The following is a 20,695-nucleotide window of genomic DNA, read 5'->3' on the forward strand; positions in this document are numbered from 1 at the left end:
TACTCTTCCAGGGCCCGTTCTGTTCTTAGCTCCCTAGACGATATGCATGCTTCCATTTTTCTCTTGACTAATCGTACAATTTCTCCTGTCAGCCACGGTTCACGAAACTTGCCCTTCCTATCCTTTGCCTTCAACAGGACATGCCCATCCTGCACTTTAACCTATCGTTGATAGGCTCCCACATTAAAATGTGGACTTCCCTTCAAATAGCTGTGTCCAATCCACATTTCCGAACTCCTCCCTAATTTTGATATAATTGGCCTTGGCTCCGTTTAGTACTCTTCCCTAAGGACCCTAAGGGCCACTCTCTTCTTTACCTTTTATTCGAAAACATGCAGAATTGTGGTCACTGTTTCCAAAGAAATCCCCCACCGCAACTTCTACAACCTGTCCTGGCTCGTTTCCCAGTACCAGGTTCAACATGATCCCTTCCCTCGTCGGACTATTGACATACTGTTCTAGAAACTCTCCTGAACGCTTCTTACAAAGTCGATCCCATCCAGACATCTGACGTTAAATGTATCCCAGTCAATGTTGGGAAAATCAAAATCTCCCATCACCACTACCGCATTGCCTCTGTATCTTTCCATAATCTCTCTAAATGTTTGTTCTTCCACCTCACGCTCACTGATCAGAGGCCTGTAATGCAGCCCCAGTGTGACTGCACCCTTTGTATTTCTCCGGTCCTCCCATAATGCCTCAATACCGAAGACCACCATAGTGTACTCCCTTAGCACAGCCATGATGTCGTCCTTGAACAGCAATACAACTCCACTCCCCCCCACCCCCTTTTACTTCCCTCCCTTTCCTGTCTGAAGCGTCTGTATCCTGGAATATTTAATTACCAATCATCATGCTGTTCCTTCAGCCAGGACTCTGTGATTGCAATATCATACTACCAGGCATCAATCCAAGCCCTAAGTTCATTTGCCTTACACACGAGACTCCTTGCATTAAGTAGCTGCATTTCATGGCACTAGTTTTTTTTGCAGTCATCTGCTGTCTGCATATTTTCCCTTTATTAATGCTATATTCATAAATCTTACAGTCTCCAGTCTTCACCTCACTGCCTATATGTTTTCTCTTCTGGTTCCCAGCCCCCTGCCACATTAGTTTAAAACCTCTCCAAGAGGAGGAGCAAAAACTCCCCCAAGGACATTGGTTTCAGTCTGGTTCAGATGTAGACCGTCCAATTTGTAATAGTCCCACCTTCCCCAGAACCGGTCCCAATGTCCAACAAATCTGAACCCTTCCTTCCTACACCATCTCTCAAGCCACGTCTTCATCCTGCGTATTTTGTTATTTTTGCGCAAACTAGCACGTGACAATGGTAGTAATCCCGAGATCACTACCTTTGAGGTCCTCCTCTTTCACCACTCTCCGTGCTTCCTGAATTCTTGTTTCAGGGTCTCATCTCGTTTTCTACTCGTATCTTTGGTGCCTATATGCACCAAGACAACTAGCTGTTCATCCTACCCTTTTAGAAAGCTCTGCAGCCGATCGGTGACATTCCTGATCCGAGCAAAAGGGAGGCATCATACCATCCGGGAATCCCGTTTTCGGCCACAGAACCGCCTATCTACTCCCCGCACAATAGAATCCACGGTGACTACGGTCCTATTTAACCACGCTGCTGTGGATCTGGAGTCACAAGCAGAAAAAGACAAATTAAGCACACAGTTTCCACAAAGGATATGAAAGACCGACGGTTTTCTTTTCAACAATAGTCCTGAATTTAAGATATTTACCCACCTCACCCCCGACCACGACACCCACCTTGTCATCTCTGCGTAATTGAGTTCAAATTCCCCAATGAGAATTGTGCTAAAGAAGGGTTACTGGACATAAAATATTAATATCTCTCCACAAATGCTACGAATTCTGTCGTAGTTCTGCTGCATTCTGTAACAGAAAGAATGCTCTCACTGTGTTGCAGTGAGAACATTCAGCTTTGTGCTGGCCTTTCACTCGTGCAAAATCATTTGTATATCTTTTCTATTCGGGTCATGAAAGCGGTTCTGATCCGCACACTTCAGAAGTAAATCAATTACGTTACCAAAGAGAGTCAATGAAGTTAGAATTGCAAGTAACTTCCTGAGGCAACAGGTCTCTAAGAACTGGCATTTCCTCGGTTTGTTATAGTTTTCATAGTTTCTATATTACTCTCATCTGCGGAAAGAGCATCTATGTAGGTAATTCGGACGAAAGGGTACCAATAATACTCTGGCAATTGCAAACAGACGTTTAGAGTCGAAATACTCATATTTCCACATGTTTACATAGGGACGCTGCCAGTGTTTGATCAATGTAGTCTTAATTGCAATTCTGCCTTCGTAGCACTCTCGGAGCTCACGTCGTAACCTTGATGCTGTTTCATTTTGGTTCTGTTTAATTCGCTGTGCTTGCTGACATTGAGGAGCATGGGCTGTATGGTCCAGGAAGAAAATGGCTCACGCGCTAGTCAACGAGTTTTGTTGATAGGTGCTTTAATCATGACTGGGTAAATGACCCGAAATAATCTGAGCGAGTGCCATGTCGGAGGGGGTTAGATTGAAGATTTCAAAGTACTGTATTTTGGAAGTGCATTCACTCAATTTTGCAAACCCTCTGATTTCGTGGTGGAACAATTAGTGTTATGTATTCTCGAGTTTGATTCACAGTTTAGAATCTCCACCACATTCTAACCCCAAAGCTACATCTCTCCCGTTTATGCTTCCCATTTTTTAAACATGAGAAACACTTTAATGACTAGAAAAAAACATGAAGGAGTGTACGGTCTTACAGCGATGAAGAAAGTCAGAGAGAACCTGAAGTGTAATCTCAAGAATAAAAAATGTCTTACTGTTTGTGATTGCGGGTAATTTTGACCTGGCATGGTCAACATTGTCAGTGATATTTTTTGGTACCAGATGTATCGTTCGGAATGTCAGTCAATGTCATTACTTTGTGCCAGAATAGGGCTTCTTGCTGCAGATCCTCAGCTGCTGAACAGAGCCTGCTCTGTATGCTATGACCCAGACTACATTCAGACAGCAGCTGAAGATTGTGCTGAGTATCGTCAAATCAATCAATCGATCAAAAATCACAAATTTAATAATTAAATCCAGAAACGTGTATTTGTTTTTAAAAATTGCAGCAATAACGCTGCCTGTCACTGTATTAAATCTCTAAAGGTACTGCTGGCTTGTTTCAATCTTCCAGCACAGGTTATTTGGCACTTTTCAATCAGTCTCCCCACTCTGGGTTCAAAACAAAAGGAGGCATCATTCGGTTGGTCTGCCATCGCGCACATTCTCACTCCCTATAATACTTCTGCTGTACAATTTGCTTGACTCTCTACATTCGTCTATTCCACTGGGCAACTGTATCTCTTCTTCCTTCCTGCCTTCCTCTCCATCATTGTTCACCAACTCGCTATCTCTCCATATCTCCATTGCTCTCTCTTCTTCCCTCTCGCCCTCTACTGTCTCTACAGGCAATTTTATCCAACAAAAAATAACAATTCAGAACAGGAACAACCCCTCCGCCCCCAAGCCCGTGGTGATATATTTTACATTGTATTAACTTGCAGTTTCTGTATTTATCCTTTCTTTTTCTAATCATGCATTCCTCCAGTGCTTCTTGAATGCTGCTGTTGTATCTACATCCACACCTCCTCTGGCCACCTGTTCCAGGCACTCAACACCATTTGCGTCAAAGACTTGCCTTGCAAATCTCTTTTAAAGCTACCAACAATCCTGAAACTCTCTCCACAGCACAGACCACATTTCCTCCAACGCCTGGAACCTGAGTCGCTTAGTAAGTGGACTCTCCAAAATGTGAAAAAGTGTCCTGAATTCCACACGATCCATGCAATCACAATTTGATAAACATCTATCAAGTCGCCCCTCAACCTCCGGCATTCCATTTAAAACAAAGCCAGTTTGCGCAAACATTCTTCACAGCTAACATTGCCCATCCCCCTAAAACGTTATTGCACCGTCGGCAAAGCATTCTGGTAGTGTGGTGAAAAGAACTGTGCGCAATATTACAAGTGTGACTGAACCAAAGTTCGATAAAATTGCAGCATAACTTGTCTATACTTATATTCTTTGCCCCTTCCAATGAAGGCAAGCACACTATGGGCATTTGTTTTCAAGAATAGGAAGGGCATGCTGGCGATGGAGCGAGTACAATACAAGATTACAGAAATTATGCATGTTCTTCCGGGTTACGGTATGAGGATTATACAACTTAGCATTTTGACTCTAGAATTTATAAAGGTAAAGGTTTGATGGAAATCTTCATACTGTCAATGGAGTCGGAGTGGGGGGAGGGGAAGGGTGGATAAACATAAATTTATTTTGCGGATTGGTTATTATGGAAGTAGTGGACTTTGTATGACATTTAAAGCCAGAGATGTTGCGAAGCACTTGTTAACATGGATGTTTGAAACGGTCTTGCACAAACAAGAGTGAATTCTGGAATGGTTTTTCGACTTTTGTAGCCCAAAGACACTAGGGATTATGGGCAAAAAGCAGGAATTTGGAGTTCGGCAAGAGAGGCAACCCCTATGTCGGTAATGGTTGAATGTGCATGAAGAGTTCAACCGACTCCTCCTTTCTTGTGTTAATATGAAACTGTGCTTTATTGCATGGAACCAGGAGGTTACTTTGTTATTTTTTGTCTCACCAATAACTGTTCTTTGACTTTCAGAGACCGGATATAATATAACACACTGTGATCTGGAGCTGAAATCTTCAATCCATGCATTTTCGACACAATTAGATTAGATAAGTCTAATCTGATCTTTGACATACTTATTTCAAAACCGTGAGATGACACATGAGCTCCATCCAAGTTTTATTCTTGACACTGGAGTTAGAATCGACATTTCCGGTGTGTATGCTTAACTTGCGCATCAAAACCATCTATATCCAACCGACCCTACGAAGTCACAAATTCTGTGTCTGAAAAATTCCCAATTCTTCCAAATTTCTTGTTTCCTTGAATCATTGGTCTTGAATGTCATGTTGACTTTAATTGGACCGTGCCCAATCTCTCTGCTGTGGAAGTTTTCCATCGCTTGAATGTCTTTTTGTGAAGAAGCCGTTGCGACTGAACCAAACCATAGGTTCACTGACGTATGAAGAGTATTTGGAATCTTTGCTTTCTACAACAGCCAATATGGAAAACATAATGTGGAGGTGGACAACCTTATAAATAATATAAAACACCAGCTTATAGTGCAAAAGGTTTATTTCAAAGAAACCTGTTGAACAATAACCAGGTGTTTGATAGTTAATTTTGTAAACATGGGAGAGATTGTAATGCTGATATCAATGCTGCCTTCCAGTTGCGGTTTGCATAATTTTCAATGCAGGGTTTCTGCAATTTCCACAGTTTGTGATAATCAGCCAAACGTCCACAGATCCTGATGATTTTTTTAAATGATATGGGAGGGATTACGTCATGGTACAGTTCTTCAGGGTCTATCCAGAGTTGGAGGAATGATGGTGGGCAATGGATTTGAAATAGTGTCTTTTTCGCTGGCCTGGCATCGGGCTGAGGTAGGCTAACTCCTGGTCTTCTCCCAAAGGGATTGTTATGGTCCTGTTCATACCAGACAATCGCCAAATAGTTTAAGATTGCTGTCGAAACAGGATGGTTTCCTTATTTTAAGGCAAATGTAAGGTACCATGTTCCAGATACGAACTTAATGGTTCAATAAAACAACATTAAGCAAAACGCAATTTATTCAAACACTATCGTTAAAGGGCAAAGGCCAAATGAAGATCTGAGAATCACTTTAATCCATTGGAAAGTTTAACAGTGTGTTGGATACATTAAATCTTACTGATGAACTGTTCTGATACAATAACATGCCATGAACACACCTCTTCGCAAAAACGCAAATTTAGAAGTCTGACTTCCTCACATGCAACGTCTGCATCAAAAAGAGAAACACCACCTTCTGGCTGTACACGCAAGCGGGTGAAAGATCTCTTCTACTTCTGCTGAATTTAAGACCTAAAAACAATCTAGAAATCCTAACCTGTGAGACCAGGACCCAACCATCCAGGCTACATCTATTGTTCCAACTATTTATTAAACCAAGAATTTACAAGCTATTTACAATACCACGAAGAGTTCTGCGTCTATGGTTCAATCTATTTCTAAACAGGAACCACGATACAGTACACATTTTATAGGCATGCCATTATCACAAGATGGTATCACTTTTCCTCGGGTGATCTCACTCACAACCGTACCTCTCCATACACATCACTGCCACAAATCAAATGCTCATATCCCTTTTTTTATTTTGGGAGGGGGGGGGAGTCTGGGGCGGTCATTTATACTTTCTCAATCACCTCTCTCAAACCTCTCCTCTGATGCCCAGAGAACGCTACCCTTTCGAACATATGAGCTTGATCATAAGAAGCCTGCTCTGCCATTCAGTACGTTAATGGATCATCTGATTTCAAACTCATCTCTGCGCTCAGTAGCAGCAGTCTGTACAAATTAGGCTTGCAATATAAGAGGAGTGGCTACAAGAGCAGGTTGAAAATACAGAATCCAATAGCCACTCAGTCACTGCCTGTCAACAACGCCAAAGTAAGGAGTATGATGGAATATTCCCCAACTCCCTGGATGAGTGCAGCTCCAAGAACACAAAAGAAGCGTTAGTATTCGGGACAAAGCAACCCAATTGTTTGGGAAACTCAATTACAAGCACCCATTCCCTACACCACCAACGCTCAGTCTCAGCAAGAAATTCGCCAAACATCTTCAGATAGCATCTTCCGAAGCCACGACCACTTCAGGTGGTCTATCTTGAATGATGGGAATGGCAGACACATGTGAATATCTCCAATTTTACGTTCCCCTTCAAGTCATTCACCATTCCAACCTGGAAATATATCACTGATCCTTCAGTGCCGCGAGAAAATACCCTGCAACTGACTTCATAATTACACAGTCCCTACACCACATGGACTGCAACTGCTCAAAAAGGCACCTCAGCACCACCTGCTGAAGGAGCAGTAACAGGGGGCCAATTCATATTGTTTCCAGCCAGTGGCACCCCCATCAGTGAATGAATAAGATCAAGTCTTGCTGTTCTGTTTATGTTGATCTATGTTGAGGACAATCAGCTGTTTACTTGTTTGGACAACGACGTACTTACACATCTTCAGCCAGCATAGGTGAGCACCATGACTGTCCGACTAAGACATCTGAAACATGGATCATTTTCCACTTGGGAAAAATAAAACACCAACAAGATTGAAATGTCAGTCTTAAAAAAATGTCAATACTTCATCCACCTTTGCATGATATATGCAGCGTCGGATTGTTGAAGGTACATATCAGGAAGGTAGCCCAGACTTACCACTGGAGTGAAAGTGAGGACTGCGGCTGTTGGAGATTGCAGTCGTACGTGTGGTGCTGAAAAGCACAGCAGGTCAGGCAACATTCGAGGAGCAGCAGAGTCGACGTTTCGGGCAAAAGCCCTTCATCATGAATGAGGCTGAAAACGTCGGGGGTGTAGAAGTAAATAGGAAGAGTTTGGGCTTTGGACGTTAGCTGAGAGTGTGATAGTTAAATTGAGATGGGGTAATGGTGATAGGTCAGACGGGATGGTAGAGATGATAGTTGAGAAGGAAGATGAACAGATAGTCCGGTCATGAGGTGGTGCCGAGTGGGAAGCATGGATCTTGGGTAAAGTGTGGCCGAGGAAATGAGGAAACCTGTGAAATTCATATTCATTCTGTGGGTTTGGAGGGTCCCGAGGCGAAGATGAGGCGTTCTTCCTCCAGAAGTCAGGTGGTTAGGGAGTGGCGATGGCGGATTCCCGGGATCTGCATATCCTCGGAGGAGTCGGAGTGGGAGATGAAGTGTTTAACCACAGGGCGGTGGGTTTGGTTGTTGCGGGTGCTGCGGATAAGTTCTCTGAAGGGCTTTGCGATTAGGCATCCTGTCTCCCCAGTGTAGAGGAGACCGCATCTGGGTCAATAGATGCAGTAAATGACATGTGCAGAAGAGCAGGTGAAACGTTGATGTATGCCAAAGGCTCCTTTGGAACATGGATGGAGATGAGGGAGAGGTTGGGCGCAGGTTTTGCAAAAACTGCTGTAGCAGGAGAAGGTGCCAGAAGGAGAGGATTTCTTGGGGCGTGGAAATAATGAACGAATCGCGGAGCCAACATTCTTTATGGAAAGTTGCAAAGGGTTGGGAAGGAAAAAAATATACGTTAATAGCATCCGTTTGTAGGGGGCAGAAATGATGGACGGTGTTGCGATGGATACAGAGGTTAGCGAGTTGGAAGGGAAAGACCAGGGGGTTGTTTCCTTCGTGCAATCGGATGGTTAGTGTTTGAGGGCGGAGCAGCAGGAAGTGGATGAGATGCGCTGGAGCGATCATCATCCACGTCGGAGGGAAATTGCGGTCTTTAAAGGAGTGATATAGCTGTCAAACCACATATTTCTAAACAAAACAGATTTTTCGAATGAAGCACGAAAGTAAAAAACAACAGAATATAGAATATTTTGCCCGATCTGCAAACACAACCGAATCTATCACAGTTTAATGATAAAGTTCCAAATCCCAGCAACATCCCAATTACATACCCCATTGGCAAGAATTCAAATTCAAACACAGATCCTTACAGGAGAGCTGTCGGAGAGAGAATCAGCATTTACATTCTTTTCACTGCAACTTTTCTTTGGATTCCCAGCTAAAACATACACCAAAGCAGAAGCAGACATGATCTTGAGGAACTAGCCATTACCTTCCATTGGACAACTGTTTGAAAATAACTGAAAACGGTTTCCCTGATGGTTGATTTGAGTAGTATCTGATAGCCATTAGCAAAGACCCAAAGCAAACAAATTAGATCCTCTGCCTTTTAAAACCCTGTTGAAAAACGAAAACGAGAAAAATGTAACCTTGCCCAAGGAACAGCATGAACAGATATTCGACAGGCACATCAAACTCCTTGGTGAAAATGAAGTGCTGTTGGATGATTAAAAAAACACTTGGAAATTTCTACTCCGCAGTTGGTAACTTGCATGAGGCTTGGGTTTTAAATATTAATAAACAAAGATTGTTTGTCAGGTTAGAGCACACATTTAACCTAAATTTACTTGAATATGATCACAAGATATGCGGGTGTTGTATGTTCTCCACTTCTTCATCCCTGAACGAAGTCCCTGAAGGTAAAGAGATACACTCACATTCAGTAAAGTATCTTGCACTCATACTCATCTTGCAGTAATGGGTTGCATCGACAACAAGGTTCAAAGGATTAAAAGCAAGGCTTTTGTTGAGCTCATTGTTACCAGTTGTCTTCACTGGAAGGCAGAAGCTCTTTATTTTCTATCATTCATTATCGCGCTTTCCCTTACAGGCACATAGACACACTAACACAAGCGTGCTCATGCACAAACACACACACACACACACACACACACACACACACACACACACACACACACACACACACACACACACACACACACACACACACACACACACACACACACACACACACACACACACACACACACACACACACACACACACACACACACAGTTAGCTCCAACACGAATCCGTTAAAGGGACAGTTCAGTCACGGAGATCTGCAATCAAGGAACTCAAAGAAAACGTGGATCTTCCTCAGTTGAGGAAGTGGGTTGAACGGTATTCTGTGGGATGTCTGATCTGAAACAGAACATCCCCAGGATGGTGACGAACGAGGACAATGCCTTGGGTGTAAAATATTATTCCGCTACGAGGAATAGTAGAGCGACCACATTTCAAACGGGCCCTCTGAATCTCTGTGCTGCCACTCTCCTGTTCATACAAAATACGTGGATCGGATTCAGAAAGTAAAGGTAATCAAAAGGCACTATTTAATACAGTAAGCATTATTAAATTTATCCTGAAATCACTGGAGCAAGGGGCTGCGGTTCCACCTGATCTATAAGTGCCTGAATGACAGACATCGCTATCACCATAACTCAGACGATTAAAGGGATCACGCTGTGTGCGGAGGGGGTGGGAGGTTTGCCACCTTCTGTGTTGCGCCACTCATTACTTGATGCAGCAACGATCCTAACATGCAACGATCCTAACATGCAAATACTTTGGCTTCTCATCCGCCGTTGGATGCGACAGAACAACATCTTCCTGAGGGATACGGCTGCTGAATGGATTTTGGGAGGTGAGAAGTGTCCAGTGCTCCCAGTGTTTTGTGCCCGATGTAGATGAGGGCCTGAGGTATCCACACTGCTCGCGGTCTGGTCTGCATAATATATTTGGAACCTAAAGTGTGCAGAGTGTTCCCAGTGTGTACTGTCAAACGTATATTGGGACCTGAGAAATTCACAGTACTCCCAGTGTGGTCTGCACAATATCGATTGGGACCTGAGGAATGAAAACTGCTCCCATTGTTGTCTGTCCAATGAAGATTGGGACGTGGGGACAAAACACTGCTCCCAGTGTGGTCTGCTCAAAGTAGGTTTGGACCTCAGGATTACCCATTGCTCACAGTGTGGTTTTCTCCGTCTACTTTGGTGTATGACGATCACAGAGTGTGGCGGGCTAAATGTAGATTGGGAATTGAGGATTATGCAGTGCTCCCAGTGTGATCTCTCCAAGGTAGATAGGGACATAAGAATCGTACACTGCTCCCAATGTGCTCTACTAAATGCAGTTTGGAACTGACGATTACGCAGTGCTCCCAATGTGGTCAGTCCAATATAGACTGGGACGTGAGATTTACAAACTTCTCCCAGTGTGGCCTGCTCAAAGTAGGTTGGGAACTCAGTATTACATAGTTCTCACAGTGTGGTTTTCTCAATATAGTTTGGTGAGTGACGATTACACAGTGCTCCAAGTTTGGTCTGTCCAATGCAGATTAGGACCTGAGGAGTGCACACTGCTGCTAGTGTGGTCTGCCCAAGGTAGAATGAAACCACAGAAGTGCACAATGTTCCCCTTGAGACTATCAAAGCTGGGGAAGGCGAAGAAAGTTAGACAATTCTCCCAGTGTACTCAGCCCAAGTCACATGAGACGTGAGTGGATAAAAAGGGATTAGCATAAATCGAATCGTTGATGATTAAGTTATAATGTCTCAAATGATTTGTTGTGGTAATACATGAAAGATGATTTTCATAGCGAATCAATGGAATAGATATTAGGAGCAAGAGACCAACTGCTCTCTTGAAGTGGCACGAGTCATGGCAGCTTTCGAAGAGGAGAGGGTGATAGATAGTGTAATGGTGGGATATTTACAGATGACGTCTCTGGATGCTGAAGGCATGCCACAAATGGTGAACTGGGTCAAATCTGGGAATGGGCAGGAGTGGAAATTGTTGAAGCATGGGATATCAGGGAGGATGTTTGAGCTGAAGGTAACGGAGATAAGGAGAAACTTCATCAGCCAAAGAATACTGAGTCAATAAATTCATTGCCACCGAAGACTGTGGAGGCCAGGTTACTGAGTATCAATATGAAGTTGAAGGTGGGTACTGTGGCTTTTAGAAAGTGAATGGTGTTTAGGACTGAGAGCTTACAAGCACTTGTCATGCGATTGACTTCCAGTCCCAGATTGTACTGGAAAATTGAAAATATGTAACATTTGGCTGTGAAATAAACACCTGATTTGGTTGCAATTTTGACACAGTACACATTTAACCAATCAGGTGAAACTATGCACCCGGATAGTAAAACTCAATCGAGTTTGCGTTTATTGTTTTGCCAGCATTGAAGCAATAAGACGATACAGTTTTGCGGGATCAAAAAAAGATAAGCAGTTTGAAAGTCAGACAGAGCAACTGCCATATGAAATACTCGTTATCAAGGGTATCTTTCCATATGAAACGTATTCACAGTAAAAGACAGAAGTCCACCCAGGGAGAACGTCTTGCCAAAGGAAGAAAGACAGCAAAGATCACACTCTGTATGTCTCTGCAATTAATTGCTGTTAGTTTTTGTCAGTGTTTTATTGGATTGGAACAGTATATTATTATAGGTTTGGAAGCAGATAACAAGCAGGTGAGGGTTGATGGGTGTGATTAGAGTTGTGCATAGTTGTGTTCCTGTTCACATTTAGAGTAAAAGTATACATTCTTTTTAATGGTGGAATTTGGGAGTTCTATGTCACTCAAAGTTTAACAGATTACGAGGGGAAGTGAGTATTTCTGGGCGGTTGGTTCATTTAACACCTTTTGGCCCTCGATGTTGCGCCGATCCAAGACCACCTAACCTACACTAGCCCACTATCCTCCATATGCCTATCCAATGCCCGTTTAAATGCCCATAAAGAGGAAGAGTCCACCATTGCTACTGGCAGGGCATTCCATGAACTCACGACTCGCTGAGGAAAGAATCTACCCCTAACATCTGTCCTATACCTACCAACCCTAAATTTCAAGCTATGCCCCCTCGTAATAGCTGACTCCATACGTGGTAAAAGGTTCTCATAGTCAACCCTATCGAAACCCCTAATCATCTTGTACACCTCTATCAAGTCACCTCTAAACCTTCTTTTCTCCAATGAAAACAGCCCCAAGTGCCTCAGCCTTTCCTCATACGATCTTCCTACCATACCAGGCAACATCCTGGTAAACCTCCTCTGCCCCCGTTCCAGTGCCTCCACATCCTTCCGATAGTATGGCGACCAAAACTGCGCACAATACTCCAGATGCGGCCGCACCAGAGTCTTATACAACTGCAACATGACTTCAGGGCTCCGGAACTCAATTCCTCTACCAATAAAAGCCAGTACGCCATATGCCTTCTTCACCGCACTATTTACCTGGGTGGCAACTTTCAGAGATCTGTGTACATGGACACCAAGATCCCTCTGCTCATCCACACTACCAAGTATCCGACCATGAGCCCACTACACCGTCTTTTTGTTACTCTGACCAAAGTGAATCGCCTCATACTTACCGACATTAAACGCCATTTGCCACCGTTCTGCCAAGCTCTGCAACTTATCTATATCCAGCTGTAACCTGACACATCCTTCTTCACTGTCAACCACTCCACCGACTTTCGTATCATCCGCAAACTTGCTCACTCAACCTTCTAGCCCCTCCACCAGGTCATTTATCAAAATGACAAACAGCAATGGTCCCAAAACAGATCCTTGCGGAACACCGCTATTAACTACACTCCAAGATGAACCTTTACCATCAACTCCTACCTTCTGTCTTCTTCCAGCCAGCCAATTCCTAATCCAAACCTCCAACTCTCCCTCAATGCCATACCTCCGTATTTTTGCAGTAGCCAACCATGGGGAACCTTATCAAACGCCTTACTAAAATCCATATACACCACATCTACCGCTTTACCCTCGTCTACTTCCTTAGTCACCTTCTCAAAGAATTCAATAAGGGTTCTAAGGCACGACCTGCCCTTCACAAAACATTGCTGACTATCCTTGATCACATTATTCCTATCCAGATGTTCATAAATCCTATCCCTCACAATTCTCTCTAAGACTTTGCCCACAACAGAAGTGAGACTCACCGGCCTATAGTTACTAGGGTTATCCCGACTCCCTTTCTTGAACAAGGGAACCACATTTGTTATCCTCCAGTCTACTGGCACTATTCCTGATAACAACGAGGACATAAAAATTAAGGCCAATGCCTCTGCAATCTCCTCCCTTGCTTCCCAGACAATCCTAGGATAAATGCCATCAGGCCCAGGGGACTTATCTATTTTCACCCTTTCCAGAATTTCCAACATCTCTTCCCGACATACCTCAAAGCCGTCCATTCTAATTAATTGTGACTCAATATTCACATCGGCAACAATGTCCTGTTCCTGAGTGAATACTGATGAAAAGTATTCATTCAGTGTCTCCCCAAACTCTTCAGCCTCCACACGCAACTTCCCACTATTATCCTTGACTGGACCTATTCTTACCCGAGTCATTCTTTTATTCCTGGCATACTGATAGAAAGCCTTAGGGTTTTCCCTAATCCTACCAACTAAGGACTTTTCATGTCCCCTCCTTGCTGCTCTTAGCTCTCTCTTCAGATCCTTCCTGGCTACCTTATAACTTCAATCGCCCAAATTGAACCTTCACGCCACATCTTTACATAAACCGCCCTCTTCCATTTAACAAGGGATTCCAATTCTTTATTAAACCACGGCTCCCTCACACGACCCTTTCCTCCCTGCCTGACAGGTACATACTTATCAAGGACACTCAATAGTTGCTCCTTGAACAAGCTCCACATATCAATTGTGCCCATGCCTTGAAGCCTACTTTTCCAAGCCACGCATCCTAGGTCGTGCCTCACCGCATCATAATTTCTCTGCCCCCAGCTATAACTCTTGCCCTGCAGTGGACACTTATCCCTCTCCATCACTAGAGTAAAAGTAATCGAATTGTGTTCAAAGTCCCAAAAGTGCTCACCTACTTCCAATTCTAACACCTGGCCTGGTTCGTTATCCAGAACCAAATCCAGTTAGGCCTCACCTCTTGTTGGTCTGTCTACATATTGTGTCAGGAAACCCTCCTGCACACATTGGACAAACACAGACTCATCTAACGAACTCGAGCTATAGCTTTCCCAGTCAATATCTGGAAAGTTAAAGTTCCCCAGAACAACCACCCTATTACTTTCACTCTTCTCCTGAATCATCCTCACAATCCTTTCTTCTACATCTCTAGGACTATTAGGAGACCTGTAGAAAACTCCTAACAGGGTGACCTCACCTTTCCTATTCCTAACCTCAGCCCAAACTACCTCAGATGGAGAGTCTTCATCCATCGTCCTTTCCACCGCTGTAATACTATATTTGACAAGCAATGCCACACCTCCCCCTCTTTTACCCCCACCTCTGACCCTACTAAAACATTTCAATCCTGGAACCTGCAACAGCCAATCCTGTCCCTGTTCTACCCATGTCTCTGGAATAGCCACAACATCGAAATCCCAGGTAGCAACCAGCGCTGCAAGTTCACCTACCTTATTTCGTATACTTCTTGCATTGAAGTATACACACTTCAAGCCACTTTCCTGTTTACAGGCACTCTCCTTTGAGATTGATGCCATGTTCCTAACCTCCCTACACTCCATGTCCTGCACCCTAAAGCTACAGTCTAGGTTCCCATGCCCCTGCAGAGTTAGTTTAAACCCCCACCCCAAAAAAACATATATTACATCACAATGTGCCACTCCCTCGCAATCTCTCTTTCCATTTTGCCAACTTTTCTCTGGCTCTATATCATTGTAACTTCCACGCAGATCATATCATCAGTGCCAGAAATATGTCATTCCATCCCTCCAGACTGGCTTGCCATTTAAGAAGATAAAGGCTGATGTCATCTCGGCCTCAAGATCATATTGCTCAGCTCTTTTAACTCATTGCTAATTAAAAATAGATGTCCTCCTTAAATATACTCAGTGTCCCAGCATCCACTCCATGTTGCGGTAATGATTTCCATGGATGCCCGCACACGTGTGAAGAAATCTGTCCTCATCTCTGTTTTAAACTTGCTAGTCCTTATCATAAGACGATGACCTCTTTTTGTAGATCGCCACACATGAGGAAACAACTTCTCTGCGTCTGCATAATCAATACCTTTAAGCATCTACAGAGCTCAGTTAGAACCTGTCTCATTCTTCTAAACTCCAAGAACAGTAAAAGCCTCAATGTTTGGACGTCCCTTGTTTCCGGCCAATGGCTGCTCACCTTAGGAATTAAGCATTGAATTTAAAAAAATGAACGCATTTGTTCACGTGAAAATGAACTGGTAAGGTCAGAATGTTTGTTTTTTGACCTTCAGATTGCTACAATGCTTCTTGTTTCTACAAATGTGTTTCATTCCTCAAAACCAAATCTGCCGCGGGTCTTTGCGTGAATGTTCTGCTTTTTTTACAATTGTCCTGAGTTCATCTGTTTATGCCAAGAAAGATCTGTTGGCAACGAAAGTGCTAAAGATGTTCCAACACAGGGAAGCGTCAACTCCAACACATCCAAGGAGTCCATCAATAACAACACTGTTCCACTGCTGGAGTCTGTGTATACACACTCTCACAAAAACACAAAGGAATGCTCACTGACTGCACTGTTCCTCCGCGAGACTCTTTGCACACAGCATGCCCACACTGATGCACACACGTACTCGCACTCACACACAAACTAACACACGATCAGACACACACTCAGATATATGAACAGAAATGCGTATGCTGACATGCACACATCCACATAAAATCATACTGACATACGGATTCATAAACAGACACACTAACACTCACAACAAGATACACATTGATGCACGCAACATAAAATGTGCTGAATGACACACATACTCTGAAAACACGCACACTGACATATAATCACATACACATGCAGACTGTCAGACACACATGAACACAAATGCACAGTTACTCTCACAGACACAGATGCACTCACACTGATTTAAACAACAACACCATTCACATTCGCAGTAACTCGGTCACACAGATGCACGCACACTCAGATACACACATACAAATAAATACAGAGCAACACATATACAGACATTCACATGATTAGGCGTAGACATGCATGCACACAGTTGTGCACATATGCAGACAGACAAAACTGCACAAATGCATATACAAAAAAGGACTGATGCAGATTAGCATGCACTCACATACTCTCATGCACAACTGAAGAAATAACTGACACACAAGGGAACGCAATCTACAATAATACCGTATTTATGCTGGGGTATCACGGCTTTATTTGCACTCAGTATTATTCAGACAGTATTCTGCCCACAGTAAGACAACTTCTTCAGTGTGACGAAATAAATATGAAGACTCGGTAGCGTGTAAGGTGTGCTTCTTTAACAGTAGTACAGTGTTTACACTGTAGCAGAACTGGGATTTGGACCCACAGTAGTGTGTACACTGGATATTGACGATAGTGACACAACGTCTGCAGTAAAGGAATGTCGACAGAAATATAACGTCTACTAAGCAGAACAAGTAGTATTTGGACGTTTAGCAAATAATAACTGGGAGGCGATGGCCTTGTTGTACTATCACACGACGATTAATCCAGAAACCTAGAATAATGACGTGGGTACAAATCTCGCCAGGGCAGATTTTCGAATTTGTTTTCAAAATAACAAAGTCTGGCTGAAGGTTCAACTGATAGCTATCAAACCATTGACAATTATTGAAAAACAAAAACGAATCTGGTTCACTAATGTCTTTTCAGGAAGGAAACCTGCGATCATTACTTGGTCAGGCCTATGTGGACCTCCAAAGCCACAGCAACATGGTTGATTCTCAACTGCCCTCAGAAATAGGCTAGCAAACCACTCAGGTGTATCAATCGCTAGGAAATCGCAAAAATGCCCTACCGACGTTGTGGGCCAACTCACAACAAATGGACTGCAGCGATTCAAGATTGCAGCTTATCAAAGGGAAATAGGGACGTGCTATCAATGCCGGCCAAGATTAAACTGGTGCTGGAAAAGCACAATAGGTCAGACAGCATCCGAGGAGCAGGTAAATCAACGTTTCGGGCAAAAACCCTTCATTGACATTCCTGATAAAGGGTTTTTGCCCAAAACATTCTCCTACTCCTCGGATGCTGACTGTGTGCGAACATGCAAGGAATGTGAGTTTACTGTAGATTTCAGTTAGCAATTCGTGATGTAGGGCCTCTCCTAGACTATCTGGTGCTGGGATTCTGTGCTAGAAAATAGATTTCAGCCATTTCTTTCTGATAAATTCCGCACTTCTGTCGGGATGCTCCACCCGGTGCAGAATTTGTGCATCGCCCGAGAATCTCCGTTGTCACAAACTCTGGACTCCAAACTAAAAGATAAAGGATCATGAATACCAATGAGATGGACCAGCAGACAAAACGAATCCTGCTTGGTGGCCGACCAACAAGATAAATCGGACTACATCAATTCTCACCGGCATTGTTATTTTACACCAGCCCAGGCTCCCCTAAAACATTTTAAGAAGATAGCTAATCATTAACTTTTTCAGTTGTTTCAAGCAGATCGAATGTGGGTATCCCAGGAGTGGTGCAGCTCATCAAACCACTTGGCTTCACGTCAAAGAGAATTAATTTACACACTACCGAAGAAAACGCAAAAAAAGCAGAATATAGAAGAAAAATGATTTGAAAATCTAATGACATGATCTCCCCCACAACTTAACAAAGAGCTGTCCCGATTTGTTGCAACATCCCAGAAATCCATTGCGAAGAAATGCAAATTCAAACATAGGTTCTTGCAGGAGAGGTGGAAGAGGCAGAGTCAGCCAGAAACCTGCATTGTATCAGAGAAAACTTCTATTCACAGCAGGTTTGAACAGACTCCTTGTTAAAACCTAAACAAACCAGGGGAAAAATAAAACCCTGAACTGAGTATTCCGTACATACCAGGCAATATCGTGGGAAACATTCTCTGAACCGTTACCAACGTTTCCACATCTTTCCTGTAATGCATTGATCAGAACTGCACGCAAAACTGCAAATGCGTTTTGTACAGCTGCCTCAACACCTCATGGTTTTTAAACTCAATCGCTCTACTGATAAAAGCAAACATATCGTATGCCTTCTTAACAACGCTATCAACCTGGGGGGCAATTTTCAGCGATACTTGTACATGGACACCGAGGTCTCTCAGCTCATTCACATTATCAAGGATGTTACCATTATCACTGTACTTTATATTCCTGTCATTCCTTCTAAAGTGAATATCCTCAGACATTTCTGCATTATATTTTCATTTGCCACCTCTCAGCCCAGCCGTGCAGCTTGTCTATGTCCCTCTGTAACTTTCAACATCCTTCAGCATTGTGCAAAACTCCACTGATCTTGTTGTTATTCGCAAGCTTACTAACACATCCTTGTACACCATCATTCACGTCATTTATTTTTTTAAACATGACAAACGCCAGTGGCCCCAAATCAAATCCTTGCAAAGTGCTGCTCGTAATTGAACGCTAGGATGAATATTCCCCATTAAATAACCCATTGCCATTTTTCATCGAGCCAATCATTGATACAAACCACTAAATCACAGTCAATCCCATGCCTTTGTAAATTCTGAAATTAAGTATTTTTGGGAACCTGATCAAACGCTTTACTGGAGTCCACATTCACCACATCAATCGCTTTACCATAATCCTCCTATCTGGTCACCTTCTCAAAGAACTCAAAATGGTTTGTGAGACACGACCTAACGTTCATAAAACCATGTGACTATCCCTAATCAAATTATTCGTTTCTAACTATAATATATTATTTGTCGTTATTATCCTTACGAACTCTTTAACTCTAATCGTAATCAGGTTCACTGGTCTTTCGTTACAATGAGTGTCCCTACTCTCCTTCTTAACTAGGAGAAAACATTTGCTATCCTCCAGTCTTCTTGTCCTATTCCAAGTAGACCATGACGACATAAAAATCAAAGCTAAAAGTTCTGCAATTTCCTCCGTTGCTTCCCACAGGCTCAAAGGATAAATTCCATCCGGCCAGAGGACTTATCTATTTGCGCTTTTTCCAGAATTGCTAACACCTCCTTCTTATGAACTTCAATCCCTTCTAATCTAACAGCCTGTTTCCCAGTATGGACCCCACGCATAACTAGTGACTACTGTCCTTGACTGGGTCTACACTTGATCTTGACGTTTTTTTTTTAATTTCCTGCATTCCTTTCGAAAGCTATAGGATATTCCTTGATCCTTCCAGCCAAACATTTCTCATATCTCCTCCTGGCTCGTCGTAGCTCTCTCTTTATGGCCTTGCTGCATAACTTGTAACATTCAAGTGTCCCAGCTAAGCCTTCACGTTTCATCCTTGCAAAACCCTCATTCTTCGTGTTGACAAGACATTCAACTTAGGTAGTAAACTATAGTTCACTTGGTCGACTTCTTCCTCTCTGCATGACAGGTACACACTTATCAAGGACATGCAACTGCTTGTCCTTAAACTAGATCCATATTTCAATAGTGCTCATTCCTTGCAGTTTCCTTGCCCATCCTATGCATCCTAAATCTTGCTTAACCGCATCATAATTGCCTTTGATCCCGCCATAACTCTTGCCCTGGGGTATGTACTTATCCCTTGTCATTTGGAATGCAGGCACAAATTATTGTCCCTATCAGAAAATTGCTCACCTACTTCCAAATCCACTAACTGTTATGGTTAATTTCCAGTACTACATCCAATGTGGCGTCACCTCCTGTTAGCCTATGTACCTCCTGTGCCTGAAAACCGTCCAGTACACAATGGACAAAAACAGACCTTCTAATGTACTCCTACAGGAGCGTTTATACTCAATATTCAGACATTAAAGTTCTCCATAATAACTATCCTTTAGTTACAACCAAGAATCACCTTTATAATCTTTTTCTCTATATTTCTGTGACTTTTCGGAGACCTGTAGAAAACTCCCAACAGGAGATGGCCAAGTGAATGTTTCCATCTCGGTATTTTCACCACCTGAGACGTAATCTCATTACACATGATGAACGAGCTCAGTAGTGATGCTTTCAGTCTCTGCCGTAGACACTCTCCATTTTGCCCGACTAAGTCGACAGATAATATTCTATTCCGTGTCATTTGGTCTCCTGAGACGATCTTCCGAATGCTGTTTAACTTGGAGAGAGGACCAATTCGTCAGATAGGAGGGGTGCTGTGGGAGTCTCAGTAGAAGAACTCTT

Source organism: Chiloscyllium plagiosum, unplaced genomic scaffold (assembly GCF_037043375.1).
Source record: "Chiloscyllium plagiosum isolate Xiang-an unplaced genomic scaffold, Cpla_swu_hap1 HiC_scaffold_41, whole genome shotgun sequence".
NCBI lineage: Eukaryota > Metazoa > Chordata > Chondrichthyes > Orectolobiformes > Hemiscylliidae > Chiloscyllium > Chiloscyllium plagiosum.